The sequence below is a fragment of the Nomascus leucogenys genome, chromosome 18 (genome assembly GCF_006542625.1).
Source record: "Nomascus leucogenys isolate Asia chromosome 18, Asia_NLE_v1, whole genome shotgun sequence".
In the NCBI taxonomy this organism is placed as follows: Eukaryota; Metazoa; Chordata; class Mammalia; order Primates; family Hylobatidae; genus Nomascus; species Nomascus leucogenys.
Window position 1 is genome coordinate 49552052 of NC_044398.1, and position 12662 is coordinate 49564713.

Genomic DNA, 12662 nt, shown 5'->3' on the forward strand with positions numbered 1-12662 from the left:
AGGCAACAGGGCTCGTTGTAGACATATACATGATACTAAACTACTAAACATGCATAGAAATGATACAAAATTACTAATGATACAACATATGAATGATACAAAACTATTAAACATACCTAGGAATGATACAAAATTACTAATGATACAAATATAAATGATACAAAACTACTAAAGATACAAACATATGAATGATACAAAACTACTAATGATACAAACGTGAATGATACAAAACTACTAGTGATACAAACGTGAATGACACAAAACTACTAATGATACAAACATACGAATGATACAAAACTACTAAATATACCTACGAATGATGCAAAATTACTAATGATACAAACATAAATGATACAAAACTACTAATGATACAAACATAAATGATACAAAACTACTAATGATACAAACATATGAATGATACAAAACTACTAAATGGAAGCAAAACAAAAAGATCTCAGAAGGTGAATGTCCTCTTTTAAATAAATTAATTTTATATAGTATCGTTCAGGTATTTGGCTTCATATGAGAATTTCTTTTCTCTTTCCTTAGCTAACAGTTTTGAAGCCTTTACAACACAATATTATGTTGTATACTGTACATATGAAAAATAAATCTCAGAAGAGTAAAATGATCTATTCAAAAAATAAGGTAAAACTATCATTCAAAAAATAGCTTATGTTTATTAAGCATGACTTTTGTGTCAAGCCCATGCTGTGCTGTTTGCGTTGAATGCTTGCAGCAACCTAAGTAATAGATTCTGTTACGATTCCTATTTTATGGATGAGGAAACTACAGCTTTTAATAGCTTAAATTAGTGTCAAAATCTTTTAATTAAAATTCAGTGTATTCATTTTACTAGAGAAATTTTTGGAAAGAAATGTAGCTAAATATTTCTCGTTAATTTGTTATTAAACCATATATACTATCAAAGTGTAGCAATCTGCTCAATTCTAGTACCTGCCAGATTTTCATCCAATTTTATATTTAAATGTCTTATATTACACAATTTTTAACAGGATGAAACATTTTAAGACAGTAATAAAGATAATATTTTAAATTTATAAGATCTTTATGCCTTTTCAAAGTTTATTTGGCAGACTTAAGTAATTAGATGGATAACTTGATTGGAAAAACTTCTATTTCCTTGAATTGCCTAGAATGAAATTTCCTAAAGTGTGCTCTTATAGAACTAAAGGTAATAATTAACGGTGTACAGAAAGGGGTTCTATGGTCAGAGAACTTTGGAAAATTCTGTGCTAAGCATCAGTAAATGGGTTTCTTTTCTGCAGGACTTCCCTGAGCCTATACATGGTGAGCCTCTACCTATCTTAAAGAGGAAGATTTAATAAGCAGTATTTCCCTAACTTACTAGTTTTATACAGAATTCTTTACATAACTCTCATTTCAGAACATCAGTATTTTATGGAGCCTAGTTTTTGAAAAATGCTAAACTAATATCAGGGAAGAAATACTGATATTTAAATCCCAGGTGCTTGTCATCTACTCAGACAGATGATGAAGCAGCTAACTTTTGTTTGTGTAGACTTGGCACTATCATTACTCAAAGAACAGCAGACATCTGTTCTGTGCCTTAAACCATGAAAATTTAAACCCATTTTCTTCTCTTTTTTTTTTTTTTTAACTCTGTTCCCCAGGCTAGAGTGCAGTGATGCGATCACACAGCCTCAACCTCCTAGGCTCAAGTGATCCTCCCACCTCAGCCTCCCAAGTAGCTAGGACTACAGGTGTGCACCACCACACCCTAGCTCATTTTTGTATTTTTTGTAGAGACGGGGTCTCATTATGTTGCCCAGGCTGGTCGCAAACTCCTGGGTGCAAGTGATCCTCCTGCCTCAGCCTCGAAAAGTGCTGGGTTTACAGGTGTGAGACACCACACCCATCCTAAACCCATTTTTTATTTTAAAAGTACTATTCAGATTATGTGTTCTTTATAACAATGAAAAGTCAGTGCATTCTACAATTTAAGAGGGTAATTCTTAAGTAAATTATTTTACAGATGCCGGATAAGTATCTCTGTCAAATAATAGTCTTAGAAGAGTATTTAATGAGATGGGAGCATTCTCAAATTATACTGAGAAGTAGGCTGGGCATGATGGCTCACGCCTGTAATCCCAGCACTTTGGGAGGCTGAGGCGGGTGGATCACTTGAGGTCTGGAGTTCGAGACCAGCCTGGCCAACATGGTGAAACCTCGTCTCCACTGAAAATACAAAAATTAGCTGGGTATGGTGGCGGGCACTTGTAATCCCAGCTACTTGGGAGGCTGAGGCAGGAGAATCTCATGAACCCGGGAAGTGGAGTTTGCAGTGAGTGGAGATCGTGCCATTGCACTCCAGCCTGGCAACAGAGTGAGACTCTGCCTCAAAAAAAAAAAAAAAAAATTATTGAGAAGTAAAGGCCACAAAACAGAATAAACTGTATTATCTCAATATTGTAAAACCAGCCAATGAAAAGCAAAAACAAAAACTAACAAATGGGGCCAGGCATGGTGACACACCTATAATCCCAGCACTTCAGAAGGCTGAGGCAGGAGGATTGCTTGAGGTCAAGAGTTCAAGATCAGCCTAGCCAACATAGCAAGACCCTGTCTCTAGAAAAAAATTAAAAAATTATCCAGGCATGGTGGCACGCACCTGTAGTCCCAGCTACTAAAGGCTGAGGCAGAAGGATCACTTGAATCCAGGAGTTTGAGGCTGCAGTGAGCCATGATAGTACAACTGCACTGCAGCCTGGGCCACAAAGCAAGATCCTGTGTCAAAACAGCAACAAAACTAACAAACAAAACCAAAAAAGACCAGAAAAAACAGAAACACAAAGTGTTAACCTTATTATAAATAAATCAATTAAAACAAAAAGTATTATCTCGTTCCAATATACATGCTGCTGCAGTGCAACTGTCTTATTTTTTGGCTTACATTTCTCGTGTTTGGGAAACCAAATTCAGAAGAAATCTTAAGATCTGGATGTGGCTTTTACCTGTGTCAGTAATTCATGTAGAGAAGTCAGGTAGGTCTTTGGTTTCCAAGCTTCTACAACTTTAACTCTGGAAGATACGTCATGTACTCTGTTCTAACTTGGGAGGTGCTGAGGATGATAGCTACTCTGTGTCCCTGGCTATATCCTGAAGCTTAACTGATTTTTGACTTCAAAGTGGTCTCATTCTTGTGAACAAGTACTTAAACAATGATTATAGGAGGGTACTGGGAAATCACATTTTTGGGGGCTTTGGTAAATTTTTTTTTTTTTTTTTGAGGCAGAGTCTCGCTCTGTCACCGAGGCTGGAGTGCAGTGATGCAATCTCGGCTTACTGCAAGCTCTGCCTCCCTGGTTCACGCCATTCTCCTGCCTCAGCCTCCTGAGTAGCTGGGACTACAGGTGCCCGCCACCACGCCCGGCTAATTTTTTGTATTTTTAGTAGAGACGGCATTTCACCGTGTTGGCCAGGATGGTCTCGATCTCCTGACCTCGTGATCCGCCTGCCTCGGCCTCCCAAAGTGCTGGGATTACCACCCGGCAGTAAATGTTTAATCAACGTGCGCAGGCACCACTAGGCCTATAACTCTTCCAATTCACGGCTCAGCTCACATTGTCTACTTTTCTCCCACGGTGTCCTAAAGAAATTGGGTTTGCTGTTACCTCTTCATTCTTTTTGATTCTCCTCATTGATCTCCTCCTTGAAATGCTGACCTCATTTGGCCTGTCTCCAGGCTTCTCTCAGCCTCTCCCTCTGTTCTTGTCCTGGGTATCTTCTAGATGTTGGTATTCCCCAGGGCTCCATTCTCTATGCTCCTCTCTCACTCCCTGAGTGAGTCTTCACACCAAGAATCCCACTCCATGGGCTTCCAGTCATTCACTTTCCCTTCCCTGCTCTGAAAGGGAAGGGGAACTAGATTCACAGTGCCTACCTAAGCAATTGGCACAATGTTGCTCAAGGTATCATGGAGAAGAATAAATATAGTGAAAGATAAAAAACATTTTATTTCAGTAACCTTAATTTATTAGATGATAATTCTGTACCCCAAGTTTCAGTAAGAAAACAGAATTTCCTTCCTCATGTTGTAAAAGCAAAAGCAATTCATGATATTTTCTCTCTCAAAGCCCTTCTTCCCTGACAGTCTTTGTCTACCACCCACTAATAAATTGTACTTAAACCTTCCAACATATGTTTCTACTTCATTAACAATCTTTCTCATTCCCCCAAATTTTCTTCCTTCACCCATCATGTACCATCTGTACCATACTGATTTGTATGTGCATTACTTAGTAAAACTAATGCTTAAGTAGTCTATCGACTCAAAAGTGTAAGGCACTGGCCGGGCGCAGTGGCTTACACCTGTAATCCCAGCACTTTGGGAGGCCAAAGCGGGCAGATCACCTGAGGTCTGGAGTTCAAGACCAGCCTGGTCAACATGGCGAAACCTTGTCTCTACTAAAAATACAAAAATTAGCTGGGCATGGTGGCACATGCCTGTAGTCCCAGCTACTCGGGAGGCTGAGGCAGGAGAATGGCTTGAATTCAGGAGGCAGAGGTTGCAGCCAAGATCATGCCACTGCACTCTAGCCTGGTCAACTCTGTCTCAAAAAAAAAAAAAAAGGGGGAGTAATGCACTAAAGGTAGTGTGTTCTCTCTTGTTTTTGTCTTTCTACTACTTATAACCTTGCACCAATGCCTGGCACATAGTAATCTGTCAGTATGCGCCAGTCGATGGGTTTAATGGGTTGATAGTAATTTAACATAATCCAGTTTAGATAAATACCACCAAATATTTCTAAAATGTATATGGTTTAATTTGTACATTTTTCTAAGATAGACTTTTATTCTAAGAAATTAATTGGGATGAGACATGGAAGAGACTACTGAGTAGTTCCTCCGCTAAGCACTAAATTATTATTTTTCAAGTTCAGTTTCTCAACAGTTTCCTGTTCATGCCTCCCACCACTTCTCCAACTGCAACTAGTAGTATCCTCCTTAAAATGCTGTCATAGAGGTCTCAACTGCTTGCCAGCACAATGAGGAAAAGATCAGATGATTTATAGCAGTGGTCCCCAGCCTTTTTCACACCAGGGACTAGTTTCATGGGAGACAACTTTTCTATGGATCCAGGGGTAGGGGGTGCTTTGGGGATAATTCAAGCGCCTTACATTTATTGTGCACTTTATTTCTATTATTATTACATTGTAATATATAATGAAACAGTTCTACAACTCACCATAATGTAGAATGAGTGGGAGCCCTGAGCTTATTTTCCTGCAACTAGATGGTCCTCTGTGGGGACAGTGATGGGAGACAGTGACAGATCATCAGGCATTAGATTCTCATAAGGAGCATGCAACCTAGATCCCTCAATGTGCAGCTCAGAATAGGGCTTGAGCTCCTGTGAGAATCTAATGCTGGGTGAAGCTTGGGTGGTAATGTGGGCACTAGGGATTGGCTGTAAATACAGATGAAGCTTTGCTGGCTTGCATGCCACCCACTTCTGTGCTGTGTGGCCATGTACGCATTACACATTTACAATAAATGCATAAATCCCAATACATTTACACACTTATTGTGTAAATCCTAAGGTTATAGAAAACCTAAACCTTAGGATTTACACAATAAATGTGTAAAGACATTCTATTTAGATTACATAGAAAATCTAAAATGTATTGTGTGTCATCTTTTTTTAAATCCCAATACTGCTGCAACTACAATTCTCAGATAGTCCCATTTGTTTGAATCATGCTTTTTTTTTTTTTTTGAGGCGGAGTCACTCTGTTGCCTAGGCTGGAGTGCAGTGACACAATCTCGGCTCACTGCAAGCTCCACCTCCTGGGTTCACGCCATTCTCCTACCTCAGCCTCCCAAGTAGCTGGGACTACAGGCGCCCACCACCGTGCCTGGCTAATTTTTTGTATTGAATCACGCATTTTTCATTTCCTTTTTGTTGTTGTTGTTAAACTTCATATTGAAAATAAAGTTAAACTGAAATAACTTTGAGTCCATCTTGCTACTGTTTGCTAAGATTGATAATTTGTCCTTTATTCTCTTAAGGTATAGATATATTGTTTCTAAATATATTCTGAATGATTTTATTTTATGTGAAACATAGTTCTTAAAGATTATGTACGGAACTCCATGCACAAATTACTCAGTAAGGAAATCAGTAGTTCAGATATTGTTTCTGTGACACCTTATTAAATATATTGAAAGGCAACTGTAATATTTTCTTTCCAACCTTTCCTAGATGAAAAAAACAACATACCATAAAAGGCTTCCAGTGTTTGTTTACCTAAATGTTATAGTGGAAGAATTGTTTGCAGTCATTTCTTTATGTAACTTATTATGAAAGTAAAAAGCAGGAAGTTAAGAGAAATGATTAGAAATCATTACTTCAAGTGATAATGTATTCAGTATTCATACTTTTGCAGAATGCTTTAAATTATTGCACATCACTTTTTAATGTAGAGATCATTGTGCATTTACACGGTTTAAAGACATTAATTTCACATTTTCCCAATTGAATACAAATACAGTACCTCACTTTATTATTAGTCCTGTGAGGATATAGAGACCATATCTTGTTTATTATTGTTTCTCCAACACAAACTGTTTTGCCTTAGCTCTTAGTAAACATTCAATAAATATTTGTTGAATGCTTGAAGAAATGAGGAATCCAGACTCCTGCTACCAAAACCAGTATTATGATTTTTAATCTTGTTGCCCCATCAAAGAGAGTTTAACTCTTTGCATCACTGTCCATTCTGGCTGTCATTCCTTCCTGCCTGCCTCAGAAAAAGCCCTAAAATTAACCCATTTAAATGATTCTTTGCTTTTAGTATACAAACTTGCCCACATCTCTCCTACTTTCAAAAACAATGAAACCCTTGACTTCAAATAGCTACCCCTTTCTCTCTCTCTTTGCCCTTCATTACCAACCCTCTTAAACATCTCTTCAAGTCTAGTTCTCTCCTCACTTCACTTCAATCTGGGACTGCACTCTGGAATCACATACTAGGGATTTCTTTTTTTTTCTTTTCTTCTTTTTTTTTTTTTTTTTTTTTGAGATGGAGTTGTGCTCTTGCTGCCCAGGTTGGAGTGCGACGGCACGATCTCGGCTCACCGCAACCTCCACCTCCTGGGTTCAAGGTACTCTTCTACTTCAGCCTCCTGAGTAGCTGGGATTACAGGCATGCACCACCACGCCCAGCTAATTTTATATTTTTAGTAGAGACAGGGTTTCTCTGTGTTGGTCAGGCTGGTCTTGTACTCCCCACCTCAGGTGATCTGTCCGCTTCGGCTTCCCAAAGTGCTGGGATTACAGGGGTGAACCACTGTGTCTGGCCAGATAGATACTAGGGATACTAATCTCAGCACTGCCTCTTACCAGCTTCGTGGCCATAAGCCAGTCACACAACCTCTCTAAACCCAACAGGATATACCTAATAGGGCTGTCATGAAAATTGAGATAATGCATTTAAAGTATTTCTGCATCACCTGGTACATACTAGGTGTTCCATTAATGGTAGCTATTCTTCCTGTTGACTGAAAGCATAATAGGAGTTCAGAGATGAGAAAGATTGGGGTAGGCTTATTTTGCATTTATCTAACTGCTCACCGATGCTTCAGATTAGGAAATTAGGGCCCAGAGAGTTTAAGTAGTCAATGTTCATGGGGGAGGTGGTATTTGAGTTGGATTTTGAAGGATAACAACAATATCTTACATCTATTGAGGGTTCACTGTGGGCCAGGGATGATTCTAAGTGCTTTACATGGTTTGTTTTACTTAGTGTTCAAAACATTCCTGTGAAATAGGATTTCGGTAGACAGTCTGAGGCAGGACAGGGAGGACACACTGAAAAGAATCAATATGGCTGGGCAGGGCACAGTGGCTCATGCCTGTAATCCCAGCACTTTGGGAGGCTGAGGCGGGTGGATCACGAGGTCAGGAGATCGAGACCATCCTGGCTAACACAGTGAAACCCGTCTTTACTAAAAATACACACACAAAAAAAATATTAGCCGGGCGTGGTGGCAGGTGCCTGTAGTCCCAGCTACTCAGGAGGCTGAGGCAGAAGAATGGCATGAACCTGGGAGGCGGAGCTTGCAGTGGGCCCAGGTCGTGCCACTGCACTCCAGCCTGGGTGACACAGTGAGACTCCATCTCAAAAAAAAAAAAAAAAAGGCTGGGCACAACGGTTCACGCCTGTAATCCCAGCACTTTGGGAGGACGAGGTGGGTGGATCACCTGAGATCAGGAGTTTGAGACCTGCCTGGCCAACATATGGTGAAACCCCGTCTCTACTAAAAAAATACAAAACTTAGCCGGGCGTGATGTTGCACTCTTGTAATCCCAGCTACTTGTAAAGCTGAGGTAAGAGAATCACTTGAACCCAGGAGGTGGAGGTTGCAGTGAGCCGAGATCACGCCACTGCACTCCAGCCTGGGCAACAGAGCAAGACTCCATCTCTCAAAATTAAATAAATAAATAAATAATCAAAAGAATGAACAAAAACCTGGAGGCAGGAAAGACACGCTGATTTTTTTTTCTTTTTTTAAGATGGAGTTTCGCTCTTACTGCCCAGCCTGGAGTGCAATGGCGTAATCTCGGCTCACTGCAACCTCTGCCTCCCAGGTTAAAGCGATTCTCCTGCCTCAGTCTCCTGAGTAGCTTGGATTACAGGCGTGCGCCACCATGCCCGACTAGGTTTTTGTATTTTTAGTAGAGATAGGGTTTCATCATGTTGGCCAGGCTGGTCGCGAACTCCTGACCTCAGGTGATCCACTCTCCTCGGCCTCCCAAAGTGCTGGGATTACAGGCGTGAGCCACCACACTCAGCTGACATGCTGATTTCTGAAGATGGTGATGAGACTGCTAGCTAGAGTGAAAAGCTCGTCTTAAGCAATAATGACAAACGATGTTGGACAGAGTGGGGCAAAATTATAGGAGGTCTTGACAACCAAACACTCAAAAATTTGGCTTTATCTAATGGCAAAACAAACAGCAGTTATAAAGATATGAATTAGAGAAGGGAGGATACAGAATGAAGTAGAGTTTTTGGCACACTGACTTGGTGACATGCATTGTGAGGCCCCAGGGACCCAGAGCCTCTTCTTCCACTTTGGTTACCACTAGCCACCAACAGAAGAGTACCAGCACAGTTTCCTATAAAGTGGAAGCTTTAAAAAGGTTTACTGAGGGAATGAGTAAATAAAGGATGGACTGAATAAATAAAGGATGAATGGGAGGCTGTTTCTAGGGGTGAAGTGATGAGAGTTGGGACTATGTTTAAGACAATGGAAATGTGAATCGGGAAGTAAATCCCAAAAACAATTTCAAAGAAGAAATCATAAGAGTTGGATACATACCGAACAAAAACTACTATTAGAGCTGTATTTCAAATGTATTAGTTACCACAGAATGCAGTGTCAGAGCAGTTGCCTTTGGCATATTCTAAGTTTTTGTTAAGTAGAAATTCTGTATTTGGAACAGAAATCACATTTCTTGTGCTATTATATGTAATCATTATTACCATGAAAACTCATGTCTCTTTACTTTCTACTCCTACTCCATTCACCCAAGTTCTTATCAGTTTTACCTCCTAATTGGATTGTTGTTGGAGTCTCCTACTGAACTCTGGCCAAATAAACCTCCTCATCCTCAATCATACCTGACAGTTGCCACCTCTCACCCTTTTGTTCATACAGTTGCATTCCCCCATGAATGTTCTTTCTTCTATAATAGCATTTCATTCCCACGAGCAGTTGGAACCTTAGCCATCCTTCAGAATCAGATCGCATGCTGCTTCTCCATGCTGTCCGATCAACCCAGATGGGACCTACTGCTCTCTTTTCTGAACTCCCATAGCCAATGCATTTCATTATACTGCCTTGCCACTTGGGTAACTGGGTATCCATTTGCCAGTGTTTTATTTGTATCCCCTACAATGACAGTACTGTGTGTTACCTGGTTATCCAATACATATTTGTGACATCAAACTATCTTAAATACTCCAAATCCCTTCCCAAACAAGAGTTTCCCTCTGCCGTTAGGGTATTCAGCTTTGCCCTAGCATACATTTTTTGCAACATCGAGAATTTCACATCACTTTTGTTGGGGATACTTAGAAAAAGAAGGAATTTTAAGTTGAGAACAGAAAAGAATTGTTAAAGTACAGGATTAGCCATTTTTTCAAGGAATCTTTTGGACAGATAAAAGAATCTAGGGAAAACTAGGCCTGAACCTTTACTGCCGTCTTCCTGTCCCTTAAGGTGAAGAAAAGTGAGCTGCATAAAAAAGAGGCACGGGTCCGAACGCAGTGGCTCACACCTGTAATCCCAGCACTTTGGGAGGCCGAGGTGGGAGGACTGCTTGAGGTCAGGAGCTCAGCAGCAGCCTGGGCAACAGAGGCAGGCCCTGCCTTTAGAAAAAATTTAGAAATTAGCAGCGTATGTGGCACGTACCTTTAGTCCCAGCTACTGATGGCTGAGGCAGGAGGATCACTTGAGCCCAGGAGTTCAAGGCTGCAGTAAGCCACGATCACAACACTGAACTCAGGCCTGGGAGATACAGACACTGTCTCTAAAAAACAAAAATTTCAAAAAAGGGTTTTTTTGTTTGTTTGTTTTAATTTTATAAAAGAGGCTTGGGACCGCAGCCTTTGGGTCCTTGGGAACCCAGAAGGACCTGAGAGTTGGAAATCCACGGCATTGAGGAGATGGATAAAGGAATGATGAGAAAAAGGTGTCTCTTAGCAGGCATATAATATTATCTGCCAAAAGGCAAGCTGAATCTGTAAGCTTATCTCTGAATTTGCCATAGAGGGTGATTTTAGACTCTCTAGAGAATAAGAAATATTTTTGTACTCCACCCGTTAGTACTAATGTAGGATGTGGAAACAGTTATTTTGTTGCTTACTGTTATATTAATGAGGGTAGAAATAATTCATTTCCTTGGTTCACTCTTGACTTACTCTATTTTGTTCTTAAAATCTTAGGCTCCTCAGTCATGAATTCTACTGCTAGGACTTTCAGGAACCTAATGTTGTAGGCTGGAGAGGGCTGTTAGAATAATATTGAGCCAGTATTTTCGGAACTGTTAAACCTGGCTAAACAGGTGTCATTCCACAGAGACATTGGCAATTCTTGAGGCTCCCAGAAAGTGACTGCTGTCTAATGACAGCCTGTGGACACGTCGCTGCCGTTGTCTTAAAATACCTTTCTTCCCTTCATTTTTACTTTTTTTGCAAAGTTAACCCACACTTACCCTACATAATTTTACCCAGATATCATCTCTTCCAAAAAGTCTTCCCTTGCTACTTCATTAGAACTACTCTCCTGGGTTGGGTGCCACTCTTGTCCCTTCCCACAGTGGCCTGGGCTTTCACCATAACACTTAGCTCACCGTGTGGCAGTTGCCATTCGCGGGTCCTTCTCCCCACTGTGTAAGCTCCTCCAGGAGCCCTGTGGGTGCCAAGCTGACTTGGAAGGCTATGAGGGCTCAATACACACACTCAATACTCATTGAATGAATAAATGCACGGTCTCTGTATAGGAAATGCAGGTGAACGTCCTTCTGCCTCACTTAAGTGAGCTGCCAATATCGGAGTTTTAGGATAATTTTGGAGAACTGCAATCCGCCCTGTTTTCTCCCTACCCCACGGGAGCTGGCTAAACCAGCCTGGAGGCTAGCAGTTTGCCTGTGTGCCCTAAGCTAGTGACAGCTCATATCAAGCCCAGTATTTAAGAAGCGTGATTACTTTTACTATGTAGCCCCCAGGGAGAAAAGCAGACTCACGAAACATTTTTGTATCTTTTTGTATCTTGTTGCACAAGATACAAAATTGTGCACCAAGATACAAATTGAAACTCGAATTGAAATTTGGCTGCCAATTTATTAAACCCACCCCAACAATCTTCCCTATTAAAAAAATAATAAATAATAATGAAGAGATCTCAGGATACCCATTTTCATGTGTAATATAAACCGATGCCACCCATCTATCATATCCATCTAAATCTAATAATTCAGCTTTTTGTTTGTTTGGCGGGAGTACAACAGGTCTTTATATGATTCAACGTTACAAAGTTTTTCAGAGAACAAATGATAAAAGTGTGAACCCACGGCTATGATGAAGCCGCAGTTTCTTTGAGTACAAAATCATGAGCTAGATATAAAGAACTGGCTTTAAATTCTGAAGTAGATCTTGCTTTTAAATGTTACAGTGGTGGGTAATAATTTCCTTTGCTTCAGTTACTATTTAAAAATAAATATGTGTAGATAAAAATGCAGGATTTTTAAAAATCTACTTTGTAGAATAGAATACCTATTATTTATATTAAGCCCAATGCGTGGGAAACGGATCAATGACTTGATGCGGTGCCTATAAAATAATATAACCCAAAGTTGCATTAGGACATAAAAATAACTGCTGATAAAAGTTTACTCAAAGTAGCATCTGCCCCTAATACAGTTTGTATTTTTATCGTAAAGACCTAAGGCGCCGCAGGAACTAGGCTGTGCGTTCGCCCCCCGCGGCAGACGGCGGCGCGCGGCGCCTCCGGAGCGCCCCTCCGAAGCCCCGCGGGGGCGGCCGCTGACAAGCACCCCACAGAGGTCCGAGCCCTCCAAGCCCCAGGTGCCCGGGGCCCGAGACCCGCTT

The 12662-nt window shown here is 40.6% G+C and overlaps 1 protein-coding gene across 2 annotated transcripts in view; it reads left to right on the forward strand.

Moving 5' to 3' along the window:
* EPC1 (enhancer of polycomb homolog 1) overlaps positions 1–12662 on the forward strand; it is a 112134-nt gene that overhangs the window by 19296 nt on the left and 80176 nt on the right. The gene's annotated exons all lie outside the window — the stretch shown is intronic.